Source organism: Crocuta crocuta, unplaced genomic scaffold, assembly GCF_008692635.1.
Source record: "Crocuta crocuta isolate KB4526 unplaced genomic scaffold, BGI_CrCroc_1.0 scaffold41, whole genome shotgun sequence".
Classification (NCBI taxonomy): domain Eukaryota; kingdom Metazoa; phylum Chordata; class Mammalia; order Carnivora; family Hyaenidae; genus Crocuta; species Crocuta crocuta.
Window position 1 is genome coordinate 5,484,548 of NW_027529428.1, and position 16,608 is coordinate 5,501,155.

The 16,608-nt window shown below is 47.2% G+C and overlaps 1 protein-coding gene across 4 annotated transcripts in view; it reads right to left on the bottom strand.

Annotated features, from left to right (window-relative positions):
• Positions 1-16,608, bottom strand: part of PCSK5 (proprotein convertase subtilisin/kexin type 5) — a 462,552-nt gene that overhangs the window by 445,088 nt on the left and 856 nt on the right. The gene's annotated exons all lie outside the window — the stretch shown is intronic.

The following is a 16,608-nucleotide window of genomic DNA, read 5'->3' on the forward strand; positions in this document are numbered from 1 at the left end:
ACCTACTATCTGGCCTCTGATTGTATTTTTTTTGAGCCCATCGAATTTTCATTTCTGTAAGGAGAAAACGTAGAAGAGACCACTGAGGTCTTTCGAGTAAGTCACAGGGTTTGTATCCAGAGATTTCACATCATCTCCTGTCCCCAGTCCATCCCATCCCTGTTCTGTGTGCGAGGCTAAGGAGGAGGCCGGCTGTATTTCGGTGTTTGGTGCAATAAGCACGATTTCCCAGCAGGAACAAATGAACCCATGAATCTCAGTGACTTAAAACACAAAGCCTTGTTTCCAGTTCCTATTACGAGTCCATCGTGCAATGGCGGGGAGAGCCGTTCGTCAGATCCCGTCAGGACCCCAGCTAATGGGGAAGCCACCCCCTGGGGCTTTGCAGACCACAGCGGATCCCGCACACACTGGTAAAGAAGGGACACGGGTCCCTGCCGCTCACCTTTCCAACATTTCCGTGTTGGCCCATCCCATTGGTTCCATGGCTGCCCTTAACGCCCAAAATAAGGAAGTACAACCCTATCACATGGCTGGGAGGAGAACCGGAAATATGCAGGGGACCATACTGACATCCGCTGCAGTTTTGATTGACCCTCCGCCTTTATTTACCCACAGCCAACTCTCCCGTTCAGAATAATTTTCTGAGGGCATTTTAACTGTACAGCAAGCACTCTTCTAGGTGCTGTATGCAAAACAAAGGCAAACCAAAAAAAAAAAAATCCTGTCTTTAAGGAGATTGCTATCTAGCNAGCTAAATGTGTCAAATGGCAGGAAAAAGAAGCATACAAATTTCACTGGGAGTTTAAATGAAGGAAGTTTTAGCCACAGGCCATTTCACTCGAGGAAACACCATCTGAGGAGGGCTTTGCAGAACGAGGGAGAGCCCCACGTGAGGATGTCCAGGCAGTGGGAGTGACACACTGGGGCAGCAAAGCAGGGCATGCACTGTGCAAAGAGTGGTGAAGTGTGCAGGTTGAATTGGGTTTAGAATAGAGGAGGAAGAGGAGGAGGAGGGGGAGGAAGAGGAGGAGGAGGAAGAAGAAGAGGGGGAAGAGGAAGGGGAGGAGGAGGAAGGGAAGGAGGAGGAAGGGGAGGAGGAGGAAGGGGAGGAAGAGGAGGAGGAAGAGGGGGAGGGGAAAATAATAAATGTTGGCCAGGACATGGAGAAACTGGAATTCCTGTACAACGTGAAACGGTGCAGCCACTGTGGAAAACCATAAGAAGTTCCTCAAAACATTAAGTACGGAATTATCGTATNGAGGGGGAGGGGGGAGGAAAAAGTCTTTTTGGCCAGATTGGGTTCTGAGAAAATTATTCTGACCTAAGTGGCAACCTTCGGAGCAGAAGGCAGTGGGGACAGGACTAGCAACAATAGTCCAAACAAGAAGTTAACAAGGGGCTCAGCTACAGAAGAGCATCCCCACGGAGAGCAGGGAGTTCTACTCTCGAACTGCAGACAGCATGAGAACACTTCCCTTTCATCTGACCCAGAAAATAACTCCCCTTTTCCTCCGTCTAGGCCTAAAGGACTGGTCATTTGAGGCTTAGATCGGATCAAAGGGGAAAAAGTCGGCCTGGGAGACCCATCTCGAATGCGGGACTGGCTTCTGGCCGTGTCACTCAAACGGGAGAGCATTCCTTTTATAATGGACTTAACTCCCAGTGGATATTTGCTCTATGTGTCTTGAGTTTACTTCCGATCTCCAAGGATATTTGTGAAGCTGCCCCTTAAGGACTAAGCTCCAGGGCTTAATTTTATGTCTGTTTGTCCCAGACACTGTAATCTCTCCTTTGGAGCTGATTTAACTCCAGCGTTTGGGTCCTTCAGAACGGCCGATCCAGGTAAGCCCTGCATGAGCGTCCGACCATCACAAGATTCTACTGCTTACATTTTCCTGAGCTTTAGGTCTTTCCTATGCACCAAATCTGCTCATTTTTGCTACTCCCGCGGATTCCACACAAACAGTAAAATGTGCCTGGGACCTCAAACGGTCTCTTACTATAGACCAATTTTTTTTCCCCATGGGGGGAACTCTCTGTGCCATTCCCACTATCCTAACAGGCATAGGAGGCCACTGCCACCCCGGGAAGATGACTATGGCCAGCAGGGTCCCCAAGGTTCTCTGGGCTCCACGCAGAAGCGATCCGGATCCTAGGCTGACCTGGGAGTTAGTTCATAGGCAGTGTCACACTGTGAACTCTGACTCTCACCCGAAGAATTTTCATGGAAGTCAAAGCCAGAAGGAATGACCCTGCTGATGATGTCGAGGTCTGGAACATTTAGAGATAAGGGTCAGGCTAGTTCCCAGGAAGGCCTGGACTTTAGGATCCATACACAAATGACTCATCACTCCTAGGTCACTGCTCTTCCCACACGCTCCTTTATAGAATATACTATGCACTGTTCGCCTTCTTTATTCACTGGGTAGTAGAGCTCCTTCGTAATTGTTCTCCAAAGTTCAGATTCATTGTTCACTTTATATGCATTGCCTGTCTATAAAATACGTTGGGACTCAACTGCTATTTAATCATTACTTATGTAGAACAAGACACCATCCCACATGCTACAGAATGATACTGAACTCCCCCAAGAGGGGGGGAAAAAAAAGTTAACTATATTAAATTCCCTAAGAGGATTCTGAGCAAACTGTACCTAAATTTTACCTATACTTTCAGAGCAAGGTTTAGCAAAAAGGTGACAGTGAGATGTTCCTTCCAAAAGAGAGAAGATTCCCAGAAGAGCAAGGAGGTCAGGTAAATGTTCCAGGCAGAAAGACTGACAGGGACAGGAAAGTAGTAAGCATATTCCCTGGGGAGTAATGGGAAGTCCAGTTTGGCTGCGTTAAGGGACAGAACAGAAAACATGGTAGAAACATCTCAGGACAAGTAGGGAGAAGCCTTCAAAACCCCAGAGAGGAAATATGTTTAAACACAGCAGGAAATGGGAGCTACTGGTGGCTTCTGAACAGGAAGATGGCATCACCAAAATAAGCTTTAAGATCATTCCCTTCTTGGGGCACCTGGGTGGCTCAGTTGGTTGAGCATCCGACTTCTGTTCAGGTCAGATCTCACGGTTCGTGGGCTCGAGCCCTGCATCGGGCTCTGTGCTGACAGCTCAGAGCCTGGAGCCTGTTTCCGATTCTGTGTCTCCCTCTCTCTCTGCCCCTCCCCCACTCGTGCTCTAACTCTCTCTGCCTCAAAAATAAATAAACTGTATAAAAAAAATTAAAAAAAAAAAAGATCATTCCCTTCTTGGGGCCCCTGGGTGGCTCAGTCGGTGAAGCATCTGACTCCTGATTTCAGCTCAGGTCATGATCTCACAGTGTGTGAGTTCGAGCCCCGTGTTGGGCTCTTCTGAGCTGACAGCATGGAGCCTGCTTGGGATTCTCTCTCTCTCTCTCTCTCTCTCTCTCTCTCTGCCTCTCTTTTATTGCCCCTCCCCCTGCTCACTCAGGCTCAAGCTCACCTTCTCTCTCCTCTCTCCCTCAAAAAGAAATTTTTAAAAAAGATCATTCTCTCCAACTTCAAGTTCAACCACTTCTTGTAGACTAGAATCTTTTTATACCAGCAGGTCTCTGTTCTTCAGGAACACTGGCACTGGCTGTCTCCTCTGCGCGGACCTGACCCCACCCCAGACCTCCACGTGGTTGGCTCCTTCTTACCATTTAGGTCTCTGCCCTTAGGGTTTCCTCCTCAATGGGCCTCCCTGACCAGCCTGTCTCCCTGACTCCCTCCCACCTCGGTCACTTTCACTCTACCATTGTGTTCTGCTTTCCGACAGCACATATCATAATTGAAATTATGGCATTCGTTTCATTACTGGCTTACGGCTTGTCTGCTCTGCTATAATACAAGCTCCGTGTGAGCAGATACCTTATCAAGGACAAATGTAGTAGTGCTGTGCCCCAGAGAAGGGCTGAGAAGCAAGACGTACTCTGTAACTACTTTTAACAGCTGTATGGAGGCATGATTCACAAATTGTACACATCGCCAATTGTCAAGAGACTATTCGATGGTTTTGTATTGTCACAGAGTTGTGTGAAAATGACCACAATATATTTTTTAACACTTTCCTCACCCCCAAAAGGAACCCCGTACCCATCACCCTATTCCCGCCAACTCTCCCAGCCCGATGTGACCGCTCATCTACCTGCTGTGTCTGTAGATTTGCCTATTCTGGACAGTTCCTAAGAACAGAATCCTAACATACGTGGCCTCTCATGACTGGCTGTTCTCATTTAGCATAGCTGTCGTCAAGGTCCCTCCATTGTGTACTTCATTCATTTTGATCACAAAATAAAATTCCACGGTATGGATACACTCGTCCGTTTCTCCCTCCATCTGCTGATAGAGTTTGGGTTGATTCCACATTTTGGAGTTGTTGTGTGAACAAATGTTCCACTTTTCTTGGGTATATAGTGAGGAGTGGGAACACTGGGTCATATGGTAACTCTATGTTTAACTTTTCGAGAAACCACTGGACTTTTTGCAACAGTGACTGAACCACTTTACACTTCTACCGACCATGTAGGAGGGTTCCATTTTCTCCACATCCTGGCCAACACCTCTGATGAGCGGTCTTTTCTATGACAGCCATCCGACGGTGTGTGAACTGTATCTCACTGTGCATTTGATTTGCATTTCTCTGAGGTTGTCTATCTTCTTATGTGCTTATTGTCCATTCATACATCGTCTTGGGAGAACTGTCTGTTCAGACCCTTTGTGCCCATTGTTAAGTGGGCTATTTGTTTTTTTATTATTGAGTGCATTTTCTGGATATAACCTTCTTATCAGCTATGGCCTGCAAATATCTTCTCCCATTCTGTGGTTTGCCTTTTCACCTACTTAATGATGTCCTTCGATAACTCATCTTTTAAATAAAGCAATGGGGGTGCCTGGGTGGCTCAGTCAGTTAAGCATCTGACTTTTGATTTCAGCTTAAGTCATAATCTCACAGTTTGTGAGACCGAGACCCCTATCGGGCTCTGTGCTGGTAGTGTCGAGCCTGCTTAGGATTCTCTTTGTCTCTTTCTCAAAATAAATAAATAAACTTTATGAAATAATACAATATATAAAGCAATGTACAAAACGAACCCTTGAAGACAGAGAGAGCCTATGACCAGCTCATAAGTATGTGGCAAATTAGTGGCAGGGCAGGACCCACACGGGTTGCAAATCACCTGTTTGCTGCCTTGAGACTTGCTCCCAGGTTCTCAGAGTTGTCCAACTGAGCACTGACATCATCCTACAGCAATTCAAAGAACGTAGCATTCGGTAAATTGGCTGAGGAGCACTAATCAAATAGAAAGATGAAAGGGAGGAAGGGAGGAAGGAAGGAAGGAAGGAAGGAAGGAGAGAGAGAGAAAGAGAGAGGGAGGGAGGAAGAAGGTTTTTCTCTTGGAAAACTTTGAAATTGATGAATGATGGACGATCCACACACACACACACACACACACAGGAAAAAAATATACATATTAGTTAAGTGCAAGTAGGATAGGCCCAGCATGAGCATGTGGTAGACTTCTACACTTACAGTTACGGCTCTCTGCTTACAAGATTAAAGGCGCTGGAAGAGTCCCCCCCGCCCCCCATCCCCACACACTGCATTCAAACTAGCGAGCACTGCCCAGTCTTATTTTGGTTGAGAAACGTCCACTAGTAAAAACAAGGTACAGGCCTGGGAACAGTGACATGGGGGGGAACTAGGATATTTTTACAGCTGTAAGAGCTTCTTAGAGTAGAGAAATACCAGACTTTAAGTACTTATTACAAAAATATCAGACCTTAAGTACTTAGTACAAATATAGATATATATGGAATGTGTGTGTGTGTATACACACACATATCACATATATATATGCATATATACATATATGTGTGTGTGTGTATACACATACATATATATATATATACACCCTATATATAGCAGGGAAGGACTTACTTTTAATAAATCTTAATTACAGTATGGTAATCACACTGTAATTTTCCCAAGTCAAAATGAACCTCTTAGATAATGCACAGATTAAATTAGAAACTTAATGCTTCCTTTGTGAAGCTAACCCTATATCAACAATCAGATTACATACCAATGCAACAAGATTAATCTAATATTACACAGGGCAATCTACAAATGTCATGTATTAAATAGAGAGCAACATATACATAATATTGTAAACAGACATTTTAAAATATATGTATATTCCTGCACGCCTGGGGGGCTCAGTCAGTTGAGCATCCAACTCTTGATTTCATCTCAGGTCATGATCTCACGGTTTTGGGGATCGAGCCCCGCGTCAGGATCTGCACTGACCACAAGGAGCCTCCTTGGGATTCTCTCTCTGCCCTTCCTCCACGCATGCTCTCTCACTCTTTCTCAAAATAAATAAACAAACTTTAAAAAAAAATTTTAAATACATATGTATATTCCTATAGGGCAATAAAAGTTTGTACTAAGATAAATAAACGACACGTTCAGAACACAGTTTCATAATACTCTCTAAAATAATGTAAAGGGCAGAATGCCTGACATGAGAAGTTCTAGGTATAATTATTTATTATATTAGAAGTGACAACTCAAGGTGACAACTCAAGGTGGAGGCAAACATGAAACATAACAAAATATACACCATTTTAAAATCATCCTTAAATATTATTTCTGGTTTCATATTCTCTATTTTTCCTCTCTACATTCAGCGTTCAATGCAATCTGCACTTTTTAAATCAAATACAGGGAGGCACATTTGGGAGTCGAAAGCAATGACCCAGGTGTCTGGCTTTATCCCTTAAGTGGACACAGGACCTGGAGTGCAAATAACAGTGCACAGATGCGTCAAGCAGAGCTAACACCTGAATTTATCCAAGGAGCATCGCAGTTTCGGGCAAACCTCACATTTACGTGTCTGGAAGGTGTACGCGCACAATTACGTGCAAGCCTCATCTTGTCCAAAATGATAACCGTTCCGATCAGTATCCCAGCCTCATGCTTTCTTGAGTCGGTCTAACCCACAGTCTAACCCACCTGCCTGTTCTCTACCTGATCAGCTCACCAGTGCATCCATACCTTGGACCTCCGTGTGACACCGAACACCTCTAACTTGGAGCTTACAAAACAAAAAACAACCAACCAAACAAACAAAACGCCCTCTGGGATGTCCTGTCAGACTGGCTCCTCCATTTTTATTTTGCACTCACAGCCCCTAGACCCTCCCAATTCTTTTGACCCACCAGTCCTATTTGGGCCCCTCCCCCCTCCTCAAAGCCAGGATGCTCTGCTGTGTCATGTCAGAGGCGCTGCCCCTTGTATTCAAAAGCCATTGGATTCATTCCCCACCCCCATCCTACCCCTCAACCCCTCAACCCCCGCTCCCTTTTCCCTTCTCTCTCACCCTGGCAAATTCTAACTCCCGTTTGGTCCCATTCTAATGTCAGATTTCTGAGCATTCGTGACAAAAGCAGAAAACAATACGGATTGGTTCATTGTTCCCTCATTAATATTCAACCACCACTTACGGAGCGATAACTAGGTACAAGCAGCAAACGATCTCCTTGCTATTTGGCTATTCTTTTCCTAGTCATTCATCAGGGATTCTTTTTCTTTTGAGATTGTATAGTTAAGAGGTGATGGTACATTAGTTTCAGGTGTACAATGTAGCGATGTGACAAGTCTCCAGGTTAAGCTGGGCTCACAAGTGTAGCCACCATCTGTCACCATGCAACGCTGTTACAATACCACTGACTATATTCCTCATGCTGTGTCTTTCATCCCCAGGACTTATTCATCCCATAACTGGAAGCCTGGCCCTCCCCCTCCCCTTCGCCCACTTTGNCCACCATCAGTTTGTTCTCTGTGTTTAGAAGTCTGGTTTTGCTTTTTATTTGTTTATTCATCTTTTTTTTTTATTCCACACACGAGGAAATCATATGGTATTTGTCTTTCTCGGGTTGATTGGTTTCACTTGGCGTAATACCCCCCCCAGGTCCATCCATGTTGTCACAAATGGCACGGTCGCATCTTTTTCTACGGCTTCTTATCAGAATTTCCTTAACACGTGTCAAACCACGGGAGCTCCCGGACACCAATTTTACCCAGCTCTCCCCTGTCGCCGCAGGTGCCTCTGAAGTGACAAATGAGATGGAGCTCTTCCATACATCTGGTCCCTTCCCCTCCCCCGCAGCTTGGACTCCGGGAACCTCTACTCATTCTTCATTCCTCTTTAGTCTCAAGATGCCGTGTCCCTCTTGCCTTCCAAACCTATTTGTCCCCACGTAACGCTTCCTATCCCAAGGGCACACTGTGCTTCCCCAATCCTATAGAGGGTGCTAGGGACACAAGGAAGGAAGAGGCACAGCTCTGCCCTCCCCGCTAGTAGAAAGATGTGCAATTACACACACGCGCGCGCGCGCGCACCCAATTAATGTTAACCATATCCCTTCTCTTCCAAACTCACACATGTTTGAAAGTAAAAGGGGACATTAAGCAATACTTAACGGGAGGAAGGCACAGGCCAGGATGATGCCTGGCAACATATGATATACAGTCACACGAATCATAACATAGTATATGATACCTTCAATCCTGCAGCCGTCCAAACGTGTCTAAAATTATTTAGTGACCTCGGAAAAGACTCACAATACAATATTAAGTGAAAACAGGATGAAACAGTATATAGAAACTGAGCAGAGCTTGGTTATAAAAACAATAACAACAATATGGGGCACATGGGTTAAGCATCCAGCTCTTGACTTTGGCTCAGGTCATGATCTCAGGAATCGTGAGATCGAGCCCCATGCAGCGCAGAGCCTGCTTGGGTTTCTCTCTCCCTCTCTCTCTCTCTGCTCCTCCCCTGCTTGTGTGCATGCTTGCTTTCTCTCTCTCTCAAAATAAATAAACAGGAAAAAAATGTCTTAAGAAAAAATTTAAAACTTACAAATTACTGAGTATTTATTACATGCCAGGCACCTTTCGAACTACTTTCATGATTCTAGGAGGGAAACGCTATTGGATCTTTCTTACACATGAAGAAACTTAGGCACAGAGAGGTTAAGATGCTTCCCTGGGGTCCCCCAGCTAAGCCGTAGCAGTGTTAGGACTGAAACCCTTTTGGTGTTAGACCTATGATCCTAGCTCCTCCTCCCCTGCTCCCCCTCCCCCGCCCCCGCAGTGCATTGATGAGACAGAGACAGGGGGAGAAGGTAGGCAGGTAGGCAGGTGTACAATAAGAATCTCTTGTTCTTACTGCCCCACGTCCTCCAATTGCCCTCACTGTCCAACCAGGCACTAGCACTAAGATCACAGGCAACCTCGTCATCACCAAATCTTTGAGCCGTGTTTCAATTCTTATATGCTCTCTCCACAGCTCTTTCCACTAGTGCACACCCTACAAAGGGGAGCACCGTTCTCGTGACTTCCAAGTTCTACCTTTGGGACCGCGCCCTGAGCCTTCAATTCTCCCTTTATCCTTTTACCCCTAAGTGGAGACACTCCCCCAGGGCTCTAGCCCCCTCGACCCCTCTTCATGCTGCACCCCTCACCCAGCTCTGCACCTTCTCCAACTTCACTTACGTGGGGGTGGAGGCGAGCCTGTCTTCACTTCTTTCCTGACCTAAGTCTCTTCTGCATACTGGACATTCCTTCCGCATGCCCTTCTGACTACCCACAACACTAAGGCTGAGCCTGTCCCTTTTTCACAAAGTGCCCCTGCAGACGGCCTCAATTCTATACATGAGTCCGCCATTCTCCTGGCCCCATGGTGATCGACTTCATAGTGACCTTCGCCCTCGCCATCCTCCACACCCACTCAGTTACCAACCCGTATTAAATCCACCGCAACAAGACTCCAAGTCTGTTCTCTCCCACCAGCTCAGCTTCTGATTCATTACCAACCACACTGACCAACACAACAGACTCTCTGCCCCCTCCAGTTCCTTATGCACATGGGCACCAGCAGATTCCTCCCAGGCACAAATGAACCGAAGGCGTTGCCTGTAACCCATTAGTATTTGTCTTGCTGAAGGACAGCTATGAGGGACACCTACCTCCTTGAAAGCACAAAACGTCTTATGTATGGGGTGCCTGGGTGGCTCCGTTGAGCATCCGACTTCAGCTCAGGTCACAATCTCGTGGTTAGCGAGTTCAAGCCCCGCGTCAGGCTCTACGCTAACAGCTCAAAGCCTAGAGCCTGCCTCGGATTCTGTGTCTCACTCTCTCTCTACTCCTCCCTTGCTCGCTCGCTCTCTCTCAAAAATAAATAAACATTTAAAAATATTAAAAATAAAGACTCCTGGATCTGGATGCATATTGGAATTCAGAACCCTTCTGATAATAAAGTACAGCAGGGCATACACAGCAGTGCATTATCTACACCTCTACCTGCGTCTAGAACACCATCCTCATCATCAAACTCATTAGTGCAGTTCTGCAACCTAACAAAAGAATCAGTGTCCCAACTGATGTCAGTTTAGGTCAGCTTTTGCCATGAAGAAAGGACACACCAGGTAAAGGATGTTTGTGCAAAGGGCTCGGCCTCTGTTTTCGGAACCGCAAATAAAGGCACGTTGGATCTGTTTACACCAACAGAGCCCCTGTTTCCTTATCGGATTGCCTGTGAGTTTTATTTAAGCAGCAGGAGTTTGGGTTTCCACCACTTGCACTTACAACAGTGCCGTCTGTATTCCTAGATTTCAGTTTTATTTCCTGTTATCCCTCTACACGTGCTTGCATCGGAGTCAAATGTAAAAGTACAGCATTGGCGATAGAGTCCGTTATATTGTAATAATGTTATATGGTGACAGAGAGTGACTACACCTCGCAGGGTGACCACCAAACGGTATACAGAATTGTTGAATCGGGGTGCCTGGGTGGCTCAGTCGGTTAGGCATCCGACTTCGGCTCAGGTCATGATCTCACGGTTCGCGGGTTCGAGCCCCACGTCGGGCTCTGTGCTGACAGCAGCTTGGAGCCTGGAGCCTGTTTCAGATTCTGTATCTCCCTCTCTCTCTGACCCTCCCCTGCTCACACTGTCTCTCTCAGAAACAAATAAAACATTAAAAAAAATTTTTTTTAAACAAAAACAACAAAAAAAGAATTGTTGAATCAATATGTTGTACATCCGAATACTACACCATTGCATGCAAATAATACTTCAATCAAAAAGACTGTGTTAGGACTCTTTAGGTAACACGTCTCACAACCTCTGTATTGTATATGCCTTATAAACAAAGCTGTCCAACCCGGGGCTGGGGAACCCTAGCTGGTTCCTTCCCTAGTCCATTGTCCCAGCTCTCTACCTCTGTCCATGGCTACCACTATCAGGGGCAGACCCCTTCCCCTTCCCGCCCCCACTAGCTCTCCGGGGGATAAGCGTAATAATCTAGAAAGTCCCAAGTGGCTCCGCTACAGAAATCTTCATGACCCACAGCTTTCGCTTACTTTCCTTTCAGCCACCTTTGCGTATCCCGGAGCCCTTTGAGATCACGTAACGCTTCCCATGTCTTATGTTAATTCTGTATTCATGTTCATCATTAGGCACTTGATTTCACAGCAACCCCACGAGGTGGCTGGAGTAGGTATTAGGGTCCTCTCTTTGAAAAATGAGTCAACGAGGGTTGAGCTGGTTAATGAAAGAAAAAACCCCGGAGTTTCGCTCCAAGCTGCTGACTCCTACTCACGTTTTCTTTCTGGTCTCCTTCTGCTGCAGGGATTAACCCCCACTGAAGAGTTCACTGGCACTAGTTGCCCTGTCTTGCCACCTTTAGATGCAGAGATCTCCTCTGCTGAAACTTGTAAGAGTGCCGCATGAGTAATTTCACTCTAAATTACGTGCATATTTAGCTTTGACAAAAGTAAAAACTAACAGATACAGGCATGGGCATAGACACACGTACGTATCTTCTAGCATGCACGACGGTCTGTAAGCATTCAGTTTCCCCCTCCAGGAGGCCAACGCCTTCTCTGTCACTGAATCCAACCTGAGTTCACCAAGTGATCAAGTCCCAAGGCCCGGCAGTGCCTGGAGGTACTTCAGCCTTGGGGAAAACACAGACGCGCTGCTTCGCATAACTGGAACACACAAACACCCCTCCCTGCCCAGGGGATGCTTCTGGGTCAGGACTCCCTCCCTTAACCGAAGAGTCAGACGTCGCTGGCCATTTTCCCAGCACACTACCCTGCTTCTCTGGCTGACCTTTAAGGTTAGGACCTCTGGATGTAAGCTCATGAAAGACAGCGATAAGGCAACTTCAGCTGCCTTTGGGTACACAAAAATGCAGTTTTCATTTCAAATAGACCCCAAAAGTCCCAATGGCCACATACAAGCCATTCCTTGCCTATGAGGTTAATATAACAGATCCACTGTCATCAGGCCAAGCTCTCTGAATTGCTTTTTCCAAGTAAAGGTTCTCCTGCTCATGAGAACTGAGCGTGTGAGGGCCGCGAGCAGAGGTCAGGGCTGAGGTTCCTGGGCGTGAAGAGCGGCCCTCTGTGCAAAGCCAGTCTGGGCTCCCACATCAACTTCTGCTGTTTGCAACATGCCTAAAAATTCTGCAGGGGGAGCACAGTCCCCTCCCATTCAACCCAGCAGTATCTGCAATGCCGCCCCATATTCGCAACGCCATCCGTTCGCACCCTGAACCCACTCTCCACCGCTCATCAACATTTTGATCATCCCACGCTGCCCGAAGATCAGCACTAATCAGCAGAGGGGGAGGCCTTGGGCCGATCTCTGAACAAGAGCTCTATGTGCCACAGATCCCTGGGAAATGTGGCTTCTAACTCTCTTCATACGGACTGCCTTCAGAATTCAAATATGAATTCAAATATGATCTAAGGTAATGTACCAAGGTAAGAGGCTTTCTAAAGTAATCAGTCTTCTGATAGTTCCCTCCCTGGCTTCCGTCTCTCCAGCAGGCTTATCCTATACTATTTAACGGGCGACCCCCAGGATCAACCAGGGAGGAAGGCACTGCCAGAATTGTTTAGAGTCCAACAGAAACTATTTGTAAAGTATTTTATACTGTTAGTTGAAATGAAAAACCACTCTCCCTGTCTACAAAGCTCGGATTTAGCTCTTTTTACTCAACCATCAAAAATTTATTTTCCTGATTGTCACCCTTTGCATCTCCCATTTACAAAATGTCTTCCTCTCTCCCTGTCCAAATAAAGTTTGAATCTCACTTATTTCCGATTCGGACGCAACACACCTTTCACTGCAAGCCTCACTAGGTGCTGAGCAATGCAGAGTCAACTCAGCCTATTATCTGGAGATTTATCATTTTACAGATGAAGGAACAGGGGCCCCATTAAGTTCGCTGACTTTCCTGCTTCCAAAGACCTTGCAAGTGGCTTTCCTGGAGTTTCTGAGATACGGATGTTCTGCTTTCAGGGGGAACTCCGGGTAAAATATTTCCGCAGTACGGCCTGCATCTGGCCTTATCCCTCCAGAATCTTGCTGGAGATAAGGGACGTGGTTTGAGGAGAGCTTTCTGCTACTGGTAATCTCGCCTGGGGATCAAGGATTATACGCAATTCAAGGAAGGATAAATACAGCTCTCTGAACACTGCCGACAACCTTCACCAGGGACCTTCTTCCTGAGTTCAGATAACCAGAAATTAATCCTCCTGGTTTGCAGGGTTAGTCCAAACAGAGGTTCACAAGGAACGTGACGTCGCGTCTTGATCTGTTGCTGTCGTTGCTATTCTCTCGCCACTAACTACACTGTCTGTTCAAATTGTCAGGGCACCCAATTCAGAGGCAGGACCCAGGGCTCCTTTCCACATGTGGGAGGCGGACCAGGAGGTGTGGTCCTGGGAGGGCTTGGTGGGGGAACACAGGGCATTCTGCGGCTGACACGAATGCCAAGCAAAACGTGGCATACGCCACCATGACGACATCTGCCACCGCTAATGATGGCATCATTGCGGCTCTGCAAGGCATACCCATTCACAAATACTACCATGATCGTGGAAAACCTACCGGAACATAACACTCTCTCTATAACCAAAGCAATAAAGCCTCCAGGATTTATTCTTCCCTTCCAGGAAGCTATGCATGTCCTTTTTGCCCACTGGCTTGCTTGCTCTTGTGTTAACTCTGCACATCTGCACATCCTATTTTTCACCTCCTCTTTTCTGCACAAGTCCCCAGGCCGGAAATTTTACCTCTGGCGACTTCTAAGTGCTAAGAGGCTGTATAAAACCTTACGCTGAAGCTCTGAGTAGTCACGATGGAAAAGTCACTACTTCTTCCACCTCAAATACTAGACCAAAGATGTCAGAAAGACACCCCCCCCCCAAGATACTAAATGACTTCAGAAACAACACTAGGTCTCGGTTCCAATGTGTGACCCATGAGGTGGGACCCCAAGCCCAAATGGGTAAGAACAGAAGAACATTCCAGAGACGGCTGCAAGTTAGTTACTGTTCAATGGAACCACAACTGGCTTATGTAGGGAAAGAAAGAAGATCCAAAGGATGGCTGAAGTGTTAAAAGGTCAGAGCAGTAAAGGGTGACTAAGAAATACATTGGGCCCTTACCGTGCAATGATATTGCCTGTGTAACTCAATTTATCACCCCAAACACTGAGCACAGGATGACTCCCCTTTGATCTACAGAGGAAGCCCTTTACACAGTGACACTAGCGTCCTTTTTACACCGGTTATGGTGTCGGTTCAAGGGGTCCCCTGTAACTTCTGAAAGCACTAAAGGTCTTCACTGGCATTGTAAAACCCACAATAAATTGTGTTTGGTGTCATCAGTATGGAAAGTTTTCTGAGTATTTTACAAATGAAAAGCCATAGATCTCCATTAGAAGGCCCTCTGTAAACACAGTCAGATGAAGTTACAGGACACTGCAGTATCTGCTTCTTCAAAAGGGTTATGGTGAGAAAAATCTCCTCCCTTGCTCTGTCAGGCTCTGCAGTATCTAAGTTCTGTTTAATGAGTTCATTAAGAAACAGGTATTTCTGGGGCACCTGGGTGGCTCAGTTAGTTAAGCATCCGACTTCAGCTCAGGTCATGATCTCACGGTTCCTGGGTTCGAGCCCCGTGAAGCCTACTTTGGATTCTGTGTCTCCCTTTTTCTCTGTCCCTCTCCTACTCATGCTCTCTCTCACTCACTCAAAAATAAACATTAAAAATTTTTAATAATAAAAAAGAGAAACAGGTATTTCTGCCCTTACAAGTTATGAAGCTTCTTGAGTCCAGAAGTCTGGGTCTGTTTGAACTAAGTGTCTGTGAATCAGTACTGAGGGTTTGCTTCCAGTCTACTGAGCCACTAAATCAGAATTCAGGGAATTGGGGATATTACTTTTTTTCCTCCTATGGGGTGGAGGGATAGCCTAAAAGGCAGGACTCATGCAGGATGGGCAGGGGCCACACAGTCCTGGATCTGAATCGCGGTTTTGCCACTGTCTAGCTGCGTGATCCTGTGCACATCAACTTCTCCCGAGTCTTGGTTTTCCAATTTGCTGAACGCGGAGGCATATCCACCCAAAAATGATCGTTTCGCAGATTACAAAAGAACTCTCTATTGAAGAACTTATTTTCTAAAAACGTCTCGTCTCATATGTAGGAGATACTCCCTGTTAGCGGAACCTGAGAGATGCATTTCTAGAAAGAATAGTACAAGGCTACTTTCATTCATAGCGTTCCCAGTTACATTCCTGGGTCACAGGCAGCACCCAACTTTAAGCTTAGGTTAGAAAAAAAGGAAAAGACTCTGTTTTCTTCCAATGAAACAAGAAGCTGGTAGAACCTAACAAGCCATTAGCATGGAACTCTCCTGAAGACGACAGGCACTGGGGGCAACAAAGTCTGGCTGGCTTCCCTTACTTCCTTCCGGGGGTGTGTGTGTATTGGATACATACCAAGGCGTGGGNAGTGACCGCAGCTCTGCCTCCTCAGTCAGTGCCGCATCGCCGAGGCAGCTGAGGGTCCCCGCACTCCCGGGCTCCGGGTCCTGGACGAGGAGCACAGGGCAGCAGAAACTGGCTGCGCCAGCGGCACCCCCCTTTCCCCTCGCCCTGGTAGGGCACATGCCTCCGGAGCAGTCCCGAAAGCCGGTCTGCAGAGAAGGGGACCCATCACCCCCCCTCCCGCCCCCAGCAGGGTCCTCGGGCCAGAGCCCCCTTCTCCAGCCAGGCCTAGAGAAGTGAGTGAAAGGGGTGTGAGTACTGAGGAGGGGAGGGGCGTGATCGGGTCACTTTCTGGGCCCCGCGTACACTGCCCTCTCCATTTCTAGCCGGAATGAGAGCGAGGAAGCCAAGATCGCTTAGCTTCCAAATCTGCAGCGCTTCCAATCATCCCCAGAACACCATTCGATTCATTGTTCCCCCCGCCGGGCAGCTCTGCCCAAAGCCCGGGGGCGGCACCCCATGGGAACCCCGCGCGGCGTCTGCCCGTCCAATTCCTCGCCCCTACGCGCCGCCGCTGGGGGCCCGCACGTCCCTCGCCGCCGGGAGACCCGCACTTCTCCCGGGGCAGAACCCCGCCAGCGGGTCTCGGAAGTTTCCCACCTCCTTTTGCGACCCCGCTCCGGTAGCCCCCACGCGGATCCCACGGGAGAGGCGAGGAAGCCGGGAGGGCTCTCCCCAGATCTGCGCTCACGCCG